Below are 15,978 nucleotides of genomic sequence, written 5' to 3'. Positions count from 1 at the left end.
TTAAGGGCACTGGAGATATGTGACTCTAGCTGTCCCCCATGGTTGCACAATAGTGTGTTGGATAGTTCAGGAACAGCAACAACAACATGTACAAGGCCTTTAACGTAGTAAACGTCTCAAGGCGCTTCAGAAATCTCTTCTTGGGCAGTCCCTCGGAACTGAGGATGACCTGCTTCCACACTAAAAATGAGTTCGCAGGCGCAGGTGACTGATGAGTCCAATGTGGGACCTACAGTCTCTGTCACAGGTGGGGCAGACGGTGGTTGAAGGGGTGGGTGGGTGGGGTGCTTGGGTTGATGTGCGCACCTTGCGCTGTTTGCGCTTGGCTTCCGCTTGCTCCCGGTGAAGAGACTCGAGGTATTCGGCGCCTTCCCGGATGCTTCTCCTCCACTTTGTGCTGTCTTGGGCCAGGGATTCCCAGGTGTCGGTGGGGATGTTACACTTTTTCAAGGAGGCTTTGAGGGTGTCCTTGAAGCGTTTCCTCTGCCCACCTGGGGCTCACTTGCCGTGCCGGAGCTCCGAGTAGAGTGCTTGTTTTGGGAGTCTCGTATTGGGCATGTGGACGATGTGACCCGTCCATCGGAGCTGGTCGAGCGTGGTCAAAGCTTCGATGCTGGGGATGTTGGCAGAAATCACAGGAGTGTTATCAAACAAAATTTGACAACATTAGGGCAGTTGGGTTTGGAGAGGGTATCGAAGAGATTTGCTGCAATGTTTCCAGCGATAAAAGAAAGACTTGCATTTATGTAGCGGCTTTCACGACCACCAGACATCCCAAAGCACTTTACAGCCAATGAAGTGCATTTTGAAGTGTAGTCGCTGTTGTAATGTGGGAAACATGGCAGCCAATTTGTGCACAGCAAGCTCCCACAAACAGCAATGTGATAATGACCAGATAATCTTTTTTTAGTGATGTTGATTGAGTGATTAATATTGGCCAGGACGTCGAGAATAACTCTCCTGCTCTTCTTCGAAATAGTGCCATTGGGGATCTTTTCCATCCACCTGAGATGGCAGACGGTGCCTCGGTTTAATGTCTCATCTGAAAGACGGCACCTCCAACAGTGCAGAGCTCCCTCAGTACTACACTGGAGTGTCAGGCTAAAATTTTTTGCTCAAGTCTCTGGAGTGGGACTTGAACCCACAACTTTCTGACTCAGGTGAGGGTGCTACCAACTGAACCACAGCTGACCCAGTTACGTGGATTGACTGGAGAAGCTGGGGTTGTTCTCCTTGGAGCAGAGAAGGCTAAGAGGAGATTTAATATAGAGTTGTTTAAAATAATGAAGGGTTTAGATCGAGTAAATAAAGAGACTGCACAATTCTGTATCAATGAATGGGTAATAGTCTTGATTGAAGGTTTAAAAATGTTCACTAGAAACGTGGTGGTGTGGTCACTTAGTTGTCACACCAGAGTGGTGGGACACGGGTTTGATTTCTTCACCCCGGCCAGTTACACACTTAGATGAGTTCTCGATCTCAGATGTTTTGATGTGAGGATGCACTTCGCACTGAGCCACTCTTATCGCTTGGCAACCAGTTCAAAGCAGTATTGACATCGAATTAACATTTCACTTTTAAACTAGTGCAAACTCTATTCAGAAGTCATATTGTAGAAACACTGAGAATACTGGAAATGTTAAATAAAAACAGAAAATACTGAAAATCAGCATCTGAAACCAGATAAATAGCTGAATGTTTTGGGTTTAACCCATTGTCAGAACTGTTTTATGGTGTGACAACAATTTTTATGATCAATGTATTTTTTGAATCCAACAAGTAAATATACCGAAATAACAGAAAATGCTGGAAAAACTCAGCAGACCAGGCAACATCCGTGGAGAGAGAAATAGAGCCAACGTAAATATGTGAGGAGGAAGAAAGCAATTGTATTTGGCTCTGCAGAACAACCTCTTGTAGCTCTGCTAATTGCTGTCTCATGCCTGTGGATTGCACTATGCAATTTTCGGTCATTGTTTTCCCTCTTGCACGCTGTGTAGCTGTGATTTAAGTATTCCTTTGCCAAGCATTTCTAGGACCGGTATAATGCAGGTTTTGCTCTTCCCCGCCAATGTACATTAACCCTAAGTTATGAATTATTAATTTTCTCCCACGCTAGTGTGGTCTCTTTGAGCAAGACTGATAACTTCGTACTCATAGAAACATAGAAGATAGGAACAGGAGTAGGCCATTCGGCCCTTCGAGCCTGCTCCGCCATTCAGTGCGATTATGGCTGATCATCCAATTTCAGTACCCGGTCCCTGCTTTCTCCCCATACCCCTGGATCCCTTTAGCCTTAAGAAATATATCCAGCTCCTTCTTGAATATATTTAATGAATTGGCTCCTACTGCCTTCTGTGGTAGAGAATTCCACAGGTTCACCACTCTCTGGGTGAAGAAATTCCTCCTCATTTCTGTCCTAAATGGCTTACCCCTATCCTTAGACTGTGACCACTGGTTCTGGACTCCCCGACCATCGGGAACATCCTTCCTGCATCTAGTCTGTCTAGTCCTGTTAGAATTTTATAAGTTTCAATGAGATCACCTCTCATTCTTCTAAACTCCAGCAAGTATAAGCCCAATCGACCCAATCTCTCCTCATACGTTATTCCTGCCATCCCAGGTATCCGCCTGGTGAATCTTCGCTGCACTCCTTCCATGGCAAGAACATCCTTCTTCAGATAAGGCGACCAAAACTGCACACAATACTCCAGATGTGGTCTCACCAAGGCCCTGTACAACTGCAGCAAGACATCCTTGTTCCTGTACTCAAACCCTCTCGCTACGAAGGCCAACATACCATTTGCCTTCTTAACCGCCTGCTGCAGCTGCATGCTTACCTTCAGCGGCTGGTGCACAAGGACACCCAGGTCTCGTTGCACTTCTCCTCCCAATCTATTGCCATTCAGATAATCTGCCTTCCTGGTTTTGCCACCAAAGTGGATAACCTCACATTTATCCACGTTATATTGCATCTGCCATGCTTTTGCCCAATCACCCAACCTGTCCAAATCACCCTGGAGTTTCTCGGCATCCTCCTCATGGCACACATGCCCACCCAGCTTTGTGTCGTCTGCAAATTTGGAGATATTACATCTAGTTCCCTTGTCTAGATCATTAATATATATTGTGAATAGCTGGGGTCCAAGGACCGATCCCTGCGGTACCCCACTAGTCACTGCCTGCCACTCGGAAAAAGACCCGTTTATTCCAAATCTTTGCTTTCTGTCTGCCAACCAGTTCTCTATCCAAGTCAATACCTAGCCCCCAATCCCATGTGCCTTAACTTTACACGCTAATCTCTTATGCGGGACCTTATCAAAAGCCTTCTGAAAGTCCAAATACACCACATCCACTGGTTCTCCCTTATCTATTTTACCAGTTACATCCTCAAAAAATTCCAGTAGATTAGTCGAGCACAATTTACCTTTTGTAAATCCATGTTGACTTTGTCCGATCCTGTCACTGTTTTCCAAGTGCTCTGCTATTACATCTTTTATAATAATGGACTCTTGCATTTTCCCCACTACCGATGTCAGGCTTACCGGTCTGTAATTCCTCGCTGTCTCTCTACCACCTTTTTTGAATAGTAGGGTAACATTAGCTACCCTCCAATCCATGATGTGGAGATGCCGGTGTTGGACTAGGGTGGACAAATGTGGGAAGTCACACAACACCAGGTTATAGTCCAACAGCTTTATTTGAAATCACAAGCTTTCTGAGCGTTGCTGCTTCATCAGGTGAAGTGAAGAGATGCATATAGGCACAGCATATATAGTCAGAGAACACTGCCAGATGATTACAGGTAATCTTTCTAACTGCCCTTTATCACACCTCGGCAGAGAGATAATCACAGCAATCAACGGTGTGAATGGCGTCCAAACAGGTCAGTCAGGAAAACATTACATCAAAGAACAATGAGGTTGGGTCACAAGGGGTCAAATGTTACAGATGCTGGGGTCTGTATGAAAAACAAAAAACAAATCAAAAAAAATAAAGAATTTTTTTTTTTTTGCTGGAAATCGCAGCAGGTCCAGCCGCATCTGTGTAGAGAGAACAAGCCAACGACGACTCGAGTCTGGATGGCTCTGCGTCAGGTGGGGTTACATGTAGCGTGACATGAACCCAAGATCCCGGTTGAGGCCGTCCTCATGAGTGTGGAACTTGGCTATCAGTTTCTGCTCGATGATTTTGCGTTGTCGTGTGTCTCGAAGGCCGCCTTGGAGAATGCTTACCCGAAGATCGGAGGCTGAATGTCCTTGACTGCTGAAGTGTTCCCCGACTGGGAGGGAACACTCCTGCCTGGCGATTGTTGCGCGGTGTCCGTTCATCTGTTGTCGCAGTGTCTGCATGGTCTCGCTGATGTACCATGCTCCGGGGCATCCTTTCCTGCAACGTATGAGGTAGAGAACGTTGGCCGAGTCACATGAGTATGTACCATGTACCTGGTGGGTGGTGTCCTCACGTGTGATGATGGTATCTGTGTTGATCTGGCATGTCTTGCAGAGGTTGCCGTGGCAGGGTTGTGTGGTGTCGTGGTCGCTGTTCTCCTGAAGGCTGGGTAATTCGCTGCGAACGATGGTCTGTTTGAGGTTAGGCGGCTGTTTGAAGGCAAGTAGTGGAGGCGTGGGGATAGCCTTAGCGAGGTGTTCGTTGTCATCGATGACATGTTGAAGGCTGCGAAGAACATGGCGTAGTTTCTCCGCTCCGGGGAAGTACTGGACGACGAAGGGTACTCTGTTGGTTGTGTCCCGTGTTTGTCTTCTGAGGAGGTCTATGCGATTTTTCGCTGTGGCCCGTCGGAGCTGTCGATCGACGAGTCGAGCGTCATATCCCGTTCTTACGAGGGCGTCTTCCAGCGTCTGTAGGTGTCCATCGCGTTCCTCCTCGTCTGAGCAGATCCTGTGTATTTGCAGGGCTTGTCCATAGGGGATGGCTTCTTCAACATGGTTAGGGTGGAAGCTGGAGAAGTGGAGCATCGTGAGGTTGACCGTGGGCTTGCGGTAGTGAAGTGCTGAGGTGTCCGTCTTTGATGGAGATTCGTGTGTCCAAGAATGAAACCGATTCTGAGGAGTAGTCCATGGTGAGTTTGATGGTGGGATGGAACTTGTTGATGTTATTGTGTAGTCTTTTCAGCGATTCTTTGCCGTGGGTCCATAGGAAGAAGATGTCGTCGATGTATCTGGTGTATAGCGTTGGTTGGAGGTCCTGTGCAGCGAAGAAGTCTTGCTCGAACTTGTGCATGAAGATGTTGGCCTATTGGGGTGCGAATTTGGTCCCCATGGCTGTTCCGTGTGTTTGGGTAAAGAACTGGTTGTCGAAGGTGAAGACATTGTGGTCAAGGATGAAGCGGATGAGTTGTAGGATGGTGTCTGGAGATTGGCTGTTGTTGGTGTTGAGTACTGAGGCTGTCGCAGCGATGCCGTCATCGTGGGGGATACTGGTGTAGAGTGCCGAGATGTCCATCGTGGCGAGGAGTGTTCCTGGTTCAACTGGTCCGTGGGTGCTGAGTTTCTGTAAGAAGTCTGTAGTGTCGCGACAGAAGCTGGGGGTTCCCTGTACGATGGGTTTCAGGATGCCCTCGACGTATCCAGAGAGGTTCTCACAGGGTTCCGTTGCCTGATACGATAGGACGTCCAGGTGTGTTGGCTTTGTGTATCTTTGGGAGGCAGTAGAAGTCTCCCACGCGGAGAGTACGTGGGATGAGAGCGCGTAGGATGCTTTGAAGGTCTGGATTGAAGGTCTTGATCAGTCTGTTGAGTTGACGGGTGTGTTCTTTGGTCGGGTCTGCGGGTAACTGTAGTGTTCCTGGTTGTCCAGTTGTCGGTATGCTTCTTTGCAATAGTCCATTCTGTTCTGTATGACGATGGCTCCTCCTTTGTCTGCTGGTTTGATGACGATGTTGCGGTTGGTTTTGAGAGCGTGGATGGCGTTGCGTTGTGCTCGGGTGACATTCTGGACTGTCTTGAGTGCGGCTGATGAATCTGGCGTTGATGCCTCTCCTGACAGTTTGAGCATACATGTCACTGCCCTGAGCTTGACCCTTCGGAGGGGTCCAGTTTGACTCTTCGGTTGCTGCACTGCGGATCCCTCTGCTGTTCCGGATCATTGATTGTCTCATTGGGTTCACTGCTGACATCTTGGGATTTGTGGAAGAATTCCCGGAGCCTCATTCTCCTGATGAATTCCTCTGTGTCTGCCGCGAGACCGATGGGGTCCATTTTGGTGGTGGGGCAGAAATTGAGCCCTCGGCTGAGAACTTCGATTTCATCTGGTCGAAGGGTGTGGTCGGACAAGTTGACGATGGACTTCCCTGTGGTTTCAACCGTGGTACCGGGGGAGCCTTGGTTGCTGCTAGTGGTGATGCCGAGTTTCTCAAGCTTCCTGTTCTTGGTGTGCATGTAGGCAGCATAGTTCCGTTGCCTCGTCTGTTTGGCGGTGTCTCGTAGCTGGTCTGTGTCCTGAGCACAGGCTGAGAACATGGACTCTATCTTGGTTTCGAGGTTGCGGCGTCTGCTGTAGAGCTGGTGTACGAGATGGTTGAGTGTGCGAGAGGTATGACTGCAGAGTCAGCGTAGTCTGTGTTGTAGGTCGACTTGAGTGGGTTCGTGATCTGTAGTCCTTTCGGGATCTTGTCTGCTTTCTTGCATCTCTGTAGAAACTTGATGTCTGTGTCGATATGCGCGATCTTCTTGGAGATCCTCTCTACTTTGAGCCGGCAGTTTGTGGTGTCGATAGTAGTCATGATGTGGAGATGCCGGTGTTGGACTGGGGTGGACATATGAGAAGTCACACAATACCAGGTTATAGTCCAACAGCTTTATTTGAAATCACAAGCTTTCGGAGCGTTGCTCCTTCGTCAGGTGAAGTGAAGAGATGCATATAGGCACAGCATATATAGTCAGAGAACATTGCCAGATGATTACAGGTAATCTTTCTAACTGCCCTTTATCACACCTCGGCAGAGAGATAATCACAGCAATCGACGGTGTGAATGGTATCCAAACAGGTCAGTCAGGAAAACATTACATCAAAGAACAATAAGGTGGGGTCACAAGGGGTCAAATATTACAGATGCTGGGGTCTGTATGAAAAACAATAAAAAAAATTTTTTTTTGCTGGCAATCACAGCAGGTCCGGCCGCATCTCTGTAGAGCGAACAAGCCAACGACGACTCGAGTCTGGATGGCTCTACGTCAGGTGGGGTTACATGTAGCATGACATGAACCCAAGATCCCGGTTGAGGCTGTCCTCATGAGTGCGGAACTTGGCTATCGGTTTCTGCTCGACGATTTTACGTTGTCGTGTGTCTCGAAGGTCGTCTTGGAGAATGCTTACCCGAAGATCGGAGGCTGAATGTCCTTGACTGCTGAAGTGTTCCCCGACTGGGAGGGCACACTCCTGCTTGGCGATTGTTGCGCGGTGTCCGTTCATCCGTTGTCGCAGTGTCTGCATGGTCTCGCCGATGTACCATTCTCCGGGGCATCCTTTCCTGCAACGTATGAGGTAGACAATGTTGGCCGAGTCACATGAGTATGTACCTGGTGGGTGGTGTCCTCACCTGTGATGATGGTATCTGTGTTGATGATCTGGCATGTCTTGCAGAGGTTGCCGTGGCAGGGTTGTGTGGTGTCGTGGTCGCTGTTCTCCTGAAGGCTGGGTAATTTGCTGCGAACGATGGTCTGTTTGAGGTTAGGCGGCTGTTTGAAGGCGAGTAGTGGAGGCGTGGGGATGGCCTTAGCGAGGTGTTCGTCGTCATCGATGACATGTTGAAGGCTGCGAAGAACATGGCGTCGTTTCTCCGCTCCGGGGAAGTATTGGACGATGAAGGGTACTCTGTTGGTTGTGTCCCGTGTTCGTCTTCTGAGGAGGTCTATGCGATTTTTCGCTGTGGCCCGTCGGAACTGTCGATTGATGAGTCGAGCGTCATATCCCGTTCTTACGAGGGCATCTTTCAGCGTCTGTAGGTGTCCATCGTGTTCCCAGTCGGGGAACACTTCAGCAGTCAAGGACATTCAGCCTCTGATCTTCGGGTAAGCATTCTCCAAGGCGGCCTTCGAGACACACGACAACGCAAAATCGTCGAGCAGAAACTGATAGCCAAGTTCCGCACTCATGAGGACGGCCTCAACCAGGATCTTGGGTTCATGTCATGCTACATGTAACCCCACCTGACGTAGAGTCATCCAGACTCGAGTCGTCGTTGGCTTGTTCTCTCTACACAGATGCGGCCGGACCTGCTGTGATTTCCAGCAAAACATTTGTTTTTCTTTTTATTGTTTTTTGTTTTTCATACAGACCCCAGCATCTGTAACATTTGACCCCTTGTGACCCCACCTCATTGTTCTTTGATGTAATGTTTTCCTGACTGACCTGTTTGGACACCATTCACACCGCTGATTGCTGTGATTATCTGTCTGCCGAGGTGTGATAAAGGGCAGTTAGAAAGATTACCTGTAATCATCTGGCAGTGTTCTCTGACGATATATGCTGTGCCTATATGGATCTCTTCACTTCACCTGACGAAGGAGCAACGCTCCGAAAGCTTGTGATTTCAAATAAAGCTGTTGGACTATAACCTGGTGTTGTGTGACTTCTCACATTTCTCCAATCCATGGGTACTGTTCCAGATTCCTTTGAATGTTGGAAGATGACCAGCAATGCATCTACTATTTCTTGGGCCACTTCCTTAAGTACCCTAGATTATCAGGCCCTGGGGATTTATCCTCCTTCAATCCCCTCAATTTCCCAAACGCCATTTCCCTACAAATACTAATTTATTTCAGTTCCTTCCTTTCATCAGACCCTATGTTCCCTGACATCTCTGGGAGGTTATTTGTGTCCTCCTTTGTGAAGACAGAACCAAAATATGTATTTAATTGGTCGGCCATTTCTTTGTTCCCCATTATAAATTCCCCTGATTCTGACTGCAAGGGACCCACGCTTGACTTCACCAATCTTTTTCTCTTCACAATATCTATAAAAGCTTTTACAGTCAGTTTTTATGTTCCCTGCAAGCTTACTCTCATATTACATTTTCCCCTTCTTAATTAATCCCTTTGTCCTCCTTTGTTGAATCCTAAACTGCTCCCAATCCTCAGGTTTACTGCTTTTTCTGGCCAATTTATATGTCCTCTCCTTGGATCTTATGCTATCCCTAATTTCCCTTGTTAGCCATGGTTGAATCACCTTTTTTGTTTTTTTATGCCAAACTAGGATGAACAAATTCTGTAGTTCATCCATGCGGTCTTTGAATGTTTGCCATTGCCTATCCACCGTCAACCCTTTGAGTGCCATTCCCCAATCAATCCTACCCAACTCGCGCCTCAGACCATCGTAGTTTCCTTTATTTAAATTCAGGACCCTAGTCTCTGAGTCAACAACTTCATTCTCCATCTTAATGAAGAATTCGATCATATTATGATCGCTCCGACCCAAGGGGCCTCGTACAACAAGATTGCTAATTAATCCTTTCTCGTTACATAATACCCAGTCTAAGATGGCCTGATCTCTGGTTGGTTCCTCGACATAATGGTCCAGGAAACCATCCCGTACACACTCCAGGAGTAATGCTTCCACAGTATTGTTACTAATTTGGTTAGCCCAATCTATATGTAGATTAAAGTCACCCATAATGACTGCTGTGCCCTTATTGCATGCTTCTCTAATTTCCCTTTTAATGCCATCCCCAACCTCCGCATTACTGTTTGGAGGTCTATGTACCACTCCCACTAACGTTTTCTGCCCCTTGGTATTTCTCAGTTCTACCCATACAGATTCCACATCATCAGAGCTAATATCCTTCCTTACAATTGTGTTAATCCCTTCTTTAACCAGCAATGCTACCCAACCTCACTTTCCTTTTTGCCTATCTTTCCTGAATATTTAATACCCCTGGATGTTGAGTTCCCAGCCTTGGCCACCCTGGAGCCATGTTTCCGTAATCCGAATCAAATCATATTGGTTTACCTCTATTTGCGCAGCTAATTCATCCACCTTATTACGAATGCTCCTCGCATTAAGACACAAGGCCTTCAGGCTTGTTTTTTTAACGCTCTTAGACCTATTAGAATTATTATTTACTGTGGCCATGTTTGATTTAAACCGTTGATTTCTCTGACTGCCACTTTTTATTTTTCTCCTTCCTATCTTTTGCTTTTATCCTTGTTTCCCTTTCATCTGTCTCCCTGCTCAGGTTCCCAACCCCCTGCTATTTTTGTTTAAACCATCCCCCAGAGCACTAGCAAACACTCCCCCTAGGACATCGCTCCCGGCCCTGCCCAGGTGGAAACCATCCGGTTTGAGCTGGTCCCACCTCCCCCAGAACCGGTTCCAATGTCCCAGGAATTTGAATCCCTCCCCCTCGCACCATTCCTCTAGCCACGTAGTCAGCTGAAATATCCTTCTATTTCTACTCTGACTAGCACGTGGCACTGGTAGCAATCCTGAGATTACTACCTTTTTTGAGGTCCTATTTTTTTAATTTAACTCCTAACTCCCTATATTCAGCTTTTAGGACCTCATCCCGTTTTTTACCTATATCGTTGGTACCTATATGCACCACGACAACTGGCTGTTCACCCTCCCCTTCCAAAATGTTTTGCAGCCGCTCTGAGACATCCTTGACCCTTGCACCAGGGAGGCAACACACCATCCTGGAGCCTCATTTGTGGCCGCAGAAACGCCTATCTATTCCCCTTACAATAGAATCCCCTATTACTATAGTTCTACCCCTCTTTTTCCTCCCATCCTGTGCAGCAGAACCACCCCTGGTGCCAGGAAGTTGGCATGAATGTCAACACAAGGTTACATTTCTGCTGTGGATTTGTGTGCAGCAGGAAATGGTTTGAGCTTGCTAAAACTTAATTCACTTAAGATGCTAAAACTTAATTCACCTAAGATCCTTAAGCTTGACCGAGAGAGGAGATTTTAGCCCATCAATCTAGGCAGGATGCAAATGCAGACCCTAGAAATTCAAGAACATAGCATTCGCCCCAGCTGCATGGTCTTTGCCCACTACCGTACTAGTATCCTGCTCGTGCTCCCAACATCTTGAAAACACTTTGGATTAGATGACTATATTTAGGAATGTCCCACTGCCAATTTGCTCTCGGCTTTCTCTGACTTGATCATTATTGCCTCATTTAGCAATATTTTGACTCTTTCAGAAACTTTCTTAGCTAGGTTAATGGTACATAATTGGTGCAAGCTTTTGGTCACATTTGCTCCATTCATATAATAATATTTAATGCAATAGACAATGAGCAATCCTTTCACAGCCACTGGCATCTTTAACAATACATCTTCCAACACAGTAGCTTTTATGTCTTGTTCCTAGTACTGATAGTGTACCAGTTCACAAAAGGTCCGAACCCATTTTACAGACGCACTATATAACCCCTTTAACAGAGGCATTCTCTTCTTTCTGCTTTAAACCTCCCAGCTCATACTGGCATTCTCCTCGTTTTCCCCCATCAATTCAACCTGGCATTGTGTTCACCTTTTTTGCTAAATGATGGTTTTGTTCAAGGCCAAACTACAGGAAACTTTCTGGTATCCGGCACGGACGGGACCGACGTGTTGCCGGTCCATCAACAATTCCAGATAACCGAACGCTATAGTAAAAGATACGGAGCTCAGAGCTCCGTATAAAGCAGCAACAGCTTCAGAACAACGTCCACAAGTTGCAAGCGTCTCTGTAGCTTAGCAACAGCTGCAGCCAAACCCTTGCCTTCCTCCATTTGTTGCTGTGCAAGTAATAAAAGTTTCCTGAACCGACTCCTGAATTTTGCCGGTTAACCGACATTTCCGGTTATTTAGGGGCCGGTTAATCGAAAGTTTCCTGTAGTAGTGTTTTATGGTTCTGAGGTTTTGATCGATGTTACCTGCAGACTGTGTTTTATACAGCATTTCTTGATGTTTTTCCTGTAGTTCTCCCTTTGTGTCTGCAACTTTGTGAAAACTTGCCAGAAAAATATTGAAATAATGAAATTGACATTTTACAAAATATAAGGCAATAGTGTAGCTTTCAGCCAGGCAGCAATGGGGATCTATAAATTGGCCCTGGTGTCACTGATCTCGGAACCAGAGTTCTTGGTCCTGATTTCCATTCAGTGACTCCTGTTGGAAATGCACTAGTGTAGACATTGCTGGGCTTGGATTAACAGCTCAGTAGACAAATAGCTTGAACACGCTCGTTGTGCAGGCTCGCACGTAAAGAGTAGCAACCTGGACTGATGCTATGAATCCCAGTTTTTGGGAGAGGAGAGATTATTGAACAATGGGAGGGAAGGAGAGAGGAGTCCAGGGCACACATTTTTCATCCCTCCCTGGATGGTTGTCCTGTACACAGAAATGGGCAGTCACATGAAATTTAATGCAGAGAAGTGTGAAGTGATACATTTTGATAGGAAGAATGAGGAGAGACAATATGAACTAAATGGTACAATTTTAAAGGGGGTGCAGGAACAGAGACCCCTGGGGGGGGTGTATGTACACGCATCTTTGAAGGTGGCAGGACAAGTTGAGAAGGCTGTTCAAAAGGCATACGGGATCCTTGGCTTTATAAATAGATAGAGGCATAGAGTATAAAAGCAAGGAAGTTATACTAAACCTGTATAAAACACTAATTAGGCCTCAGCTGGAGTATTGTGTTCAATTCTGGGCACCACACTTTAGGAAGGTTGTCTAGTTCTTTAGAGAGGGTGCAGAAGAGATTTATTGGCATGATAGCAGGGATGAGGGACTTCAGTTACGTGCTGAGACGGGAGAAGCAGGGGTTCTCCTTAGAGCAGCGAAGGTTAAGAGGAGATTTGATAGAGGTGTTCAAAATCATGAACCGTTTTAATAGAGTAAATAAGGAGAAACTGTTTCCAATGACAGAAGAATCAGAGGCGACATGAAACATTTTTTTACGCAGCGAGTTATGATGTGGAATGCATGACATGAAAGGATGGTGGAAGCAGATTCAATAGTCTCTTTCAATAGAGAATTGGATAAATGCTTGAAGGAAAAAAAAAAATTATTGCGCTATGGGGAAAGAGCAGAGGAGTGGGACTAATTTTATAGCTCTACCAAAGAGCCGGCACAGGCACGATGGGCCGAATGGCCTCCTTTTGTGCTGTGATACTATGAAAATTGTTTCCAATAGCTGAAGGGTCGATAACGAGAGGGCACAGTTTAAGGTGATTGGCAAAAGAACCAGAGGCGACATGAGGAAAAACTTTTTTACATGAGTGGTTAGGATTTGAAATGCACTGCCTGATAGGGTGATGTTTACAGATTCAATAGTAGCCTTCAAAAGGGAATTGGATGAATACTTCAAAGAGGAAAAAAATTGCAGGGATATGGGGAAAGAGCGGGGAAGTGGGACTAACTGGATTGCTCTTCGAAAGAGTCGGCATAGACTCGATGGGCTGAATGGCGGCCTCCTGTGCTGTACTAGTTTATGATTCTATGACCAAAAGCTTGGTCAAAGAGATAGGTTTTAAGGAATGTCTTAAAGGAGGAAAGAGAGGTGGAGAGGTTCAGGGAGAGAATTCCAGAGCTTAGGGCCTTGGCATCTGAAGGCACGGCTGCCAATGGTGGAGCGATTCAAAATTGGGGGGACACAAGAGGCTAGAATTGGAGGAGCACAGATATCTGAGTTGTAGGGCTGGTAGAGATTACAGAGATAGGGAGGGACGAGGCCATGGACGGATTTGAAAACAAGGATGAGAATTTTAAAATCGAGGCATTGCTTAACCGGGAGCCGATGTAGGTCAGCGAGCACAGGGGAGATGGGTGAACGGGACTTGGTACGAGTTAGGATACGGGCAGCAGAGTTTTGGATGACCTTAGGTTTATGGAGGGTGGAACGTGGGAGGCCGGCCAGGAGTGTGTCGGAATAGTCACGTCTAGAAGTAACAAAAGGCATGGATGAGGTTTTCAGCAGCGGATGAGCTTTGGCGGGGTGGAGTCGGACGATGTTACGAATGTGGAAGTAGGCGGTCTTGTGATGCCGCGGATATGTGGTTGGACGCTCATCTCGGGGTAAAATACAACAGAAGTTACTAACAGTTTGGTTCAGCCTCGGACAGTTGCCAGGGCAAGGGATGGAGTCGGTGACGAGGGAACAGAGTTTGTGGCGGGAACCGAAGACAATGGCTTTGGTCATCCCAATATTCAGTCGGAGGAAATTCCTGCTCATCCAGTACTGGATGTCGGGCAAGCAGTCTGACACTTTAGAGATAGTGGAGGGGTGGAGAGAGGTGGTGGTGAGGTAGAACTGGGTGTCGTCAGCACACATTTTTCTGAGGTATTTTTTAAGGGTGATTCAATTGTTTGTAAAGTAATGAGAAGTTCATCTTATTTAACAAAAAAATGTTGTGAATTCAATAGGTGGCAGCACTTGCACTGACACTTGCAATTATTTAATGTATTACCATGCTGGCATTCTTCAAGGATTTCATGCAATGACATGCATTTGAAGTACTGCATTGGTTATATGCAGGCAAATCTGGGCATGTAGGTCCATTTATCTAGTTAGTACTGTAATAGAAGAGTGATTTCAGAGGATTTCTCTCCTGCTTCACGTATTCTACCTGAGCAGTGACTGTCTTCTAGAAGGTACACTTCAGAAACCCTCTCTCCTCGTATGCCACAGAGGCTCTCTAGCTTCATTTGCTCAAGCTTCATTTTAAGCTTGAGCTAGTTTGCCTGGAGACATTCTGGTAATGGACTATACATTATTATTTAGGGCGGCACGGTGGCATAGTGGTTAGCACTGTTGCCTCACAGCGCCAGGGACCCGGGTTCAAATCCGGCCTCGGGTGACTGTCTGTGTGGAGTTTGCACATTCTCCCCGTGTTTGCGTGGGTTTCCTCCGGGTGCTCCGGTTTCCTCCCACAGTCCAAAGATGTGCAGGTTAGGTTGATTGGCTATGATAAATTGACCCTTAGTGTTAGGGGGATTAAATACGTGGGGTTACGGGGATCGGGTGGGATATGTGTTGGTGCAGGCTCGATGGGCCGAAATGGCCTCTATCTGCACTGTGGGGTTTCTGTGATTCTGTGATTTAACTTTGCAGTGATTGCAAGTAATTAATCTTTCAATGTAGGCTTTATGATGCCGCGCCCGCGCACTGGCTTTTGATGGCTGCTTAAAACGTGCTAAATAGGAGTGAGTATATAAGGTCATAGTCTCGATTCAGCATTCAGCTGATGTTTTAGGATGTCATCTGACCCACCTCCCAACAGCCTAAATAAGATTGTGAGCTTGCTGCCTGAGGATTTGTGGGAATGGACTCCACTAACTGTTGTGTGATTGGCCCAGTGACTGCACCGTGGTGTTACTGTTTTGTACTGTCTGGCTGTACAAAGGCAGAGAGTACATTTGTCACAATTGTTTCAGTAAACCAGTGCATTTTAAACTGAGTCGGTCAGTTCTGTTACTTGGTAATCCTGTAGTCATTATTTCAAATTTAGTGTCAATTTATTGAAACAAGAAATAGAATTTGTAAGGTGGTAATTATTTGGTATGGGAAAACAAATTGCACGTTACATATTGCTGATTTGGTGTTTGCAATGTTTAGTACTTTAACTCTCTTTGTAACAGCTTTTTGTATAGTCACTGTTGAAACGGATTCTTTTGCCCTCAATCTGGTTCAGTACAAACACTGAGTCGAATACTGGTTGAGTTCAACAGTTGTTTTATTCTGTTGTCCCGGGAGACTTACTCTGATACAGCACAGTTCTGACTCCAGCAGAGTCTCGACAGGTTCCACCAGAGCAAGTAATCTTTCATACAGAGTACCACATTATTATACTTGCTTTTGAGAAGACATTAACACATCTTACAGTCTGCACCAATCCTGAGCTGGGCACGTACACATTTAAATTGATTTCCTGGCCTGGCAGTTTGAAATAAAGAAGTCACATTTCACTGAATGGTTTATAGTTTAGGAAATATGCGGGTAATGGTTTCACGATCACCTAATCA

General features: G+C 46.3%; 1 protein-coding gene across 2 annotated transcripts in view; it reads left to right on the top strand.

The window, feature by feature from the left end:
* The window catches only part of unc50 (unc-50 homolog (C. elegans)), a 30,988-nt gene that overhangs the window by 315 nt on the left and 14,695 nt on the right, over positions 1 to 15,978 (top strand). Inside the window, exon 2 of one of the 2 annotated variants that reach the window (XM_085999512.1) lies at positions 980 to 1,160. The exons of the other annotated variant lie outside the window; for it this stretch is intronic. The gene's annotated coding sequence lies outside the window, so the exon portion shown is untranslated. The remainder of the gene's footprint in view (positions 1 to 979; positions 1,161 to 15,978) is intronic. 2 annotated transcript variants of the gene reach the window in all.

This window comes from Somniosus microcephalus, chromosome 10, assembly GCF_052327205.1.
Source record: "Somniosus microcephalus isolate GS21.2 chromosome 10, FLI_Smic_1.0, whole genome shotgun sequence".
NCBI lineage: Eukaryota > Metazoa > Chordata > Chondrichthyes > Squaliformes > Somniosidae > Somniosus > Somniosus microcephalus.
Note: the sequence above shows the minus strand (reverse complement) of the source record. Positions and strands in the feature narration are given on the sequence as shown.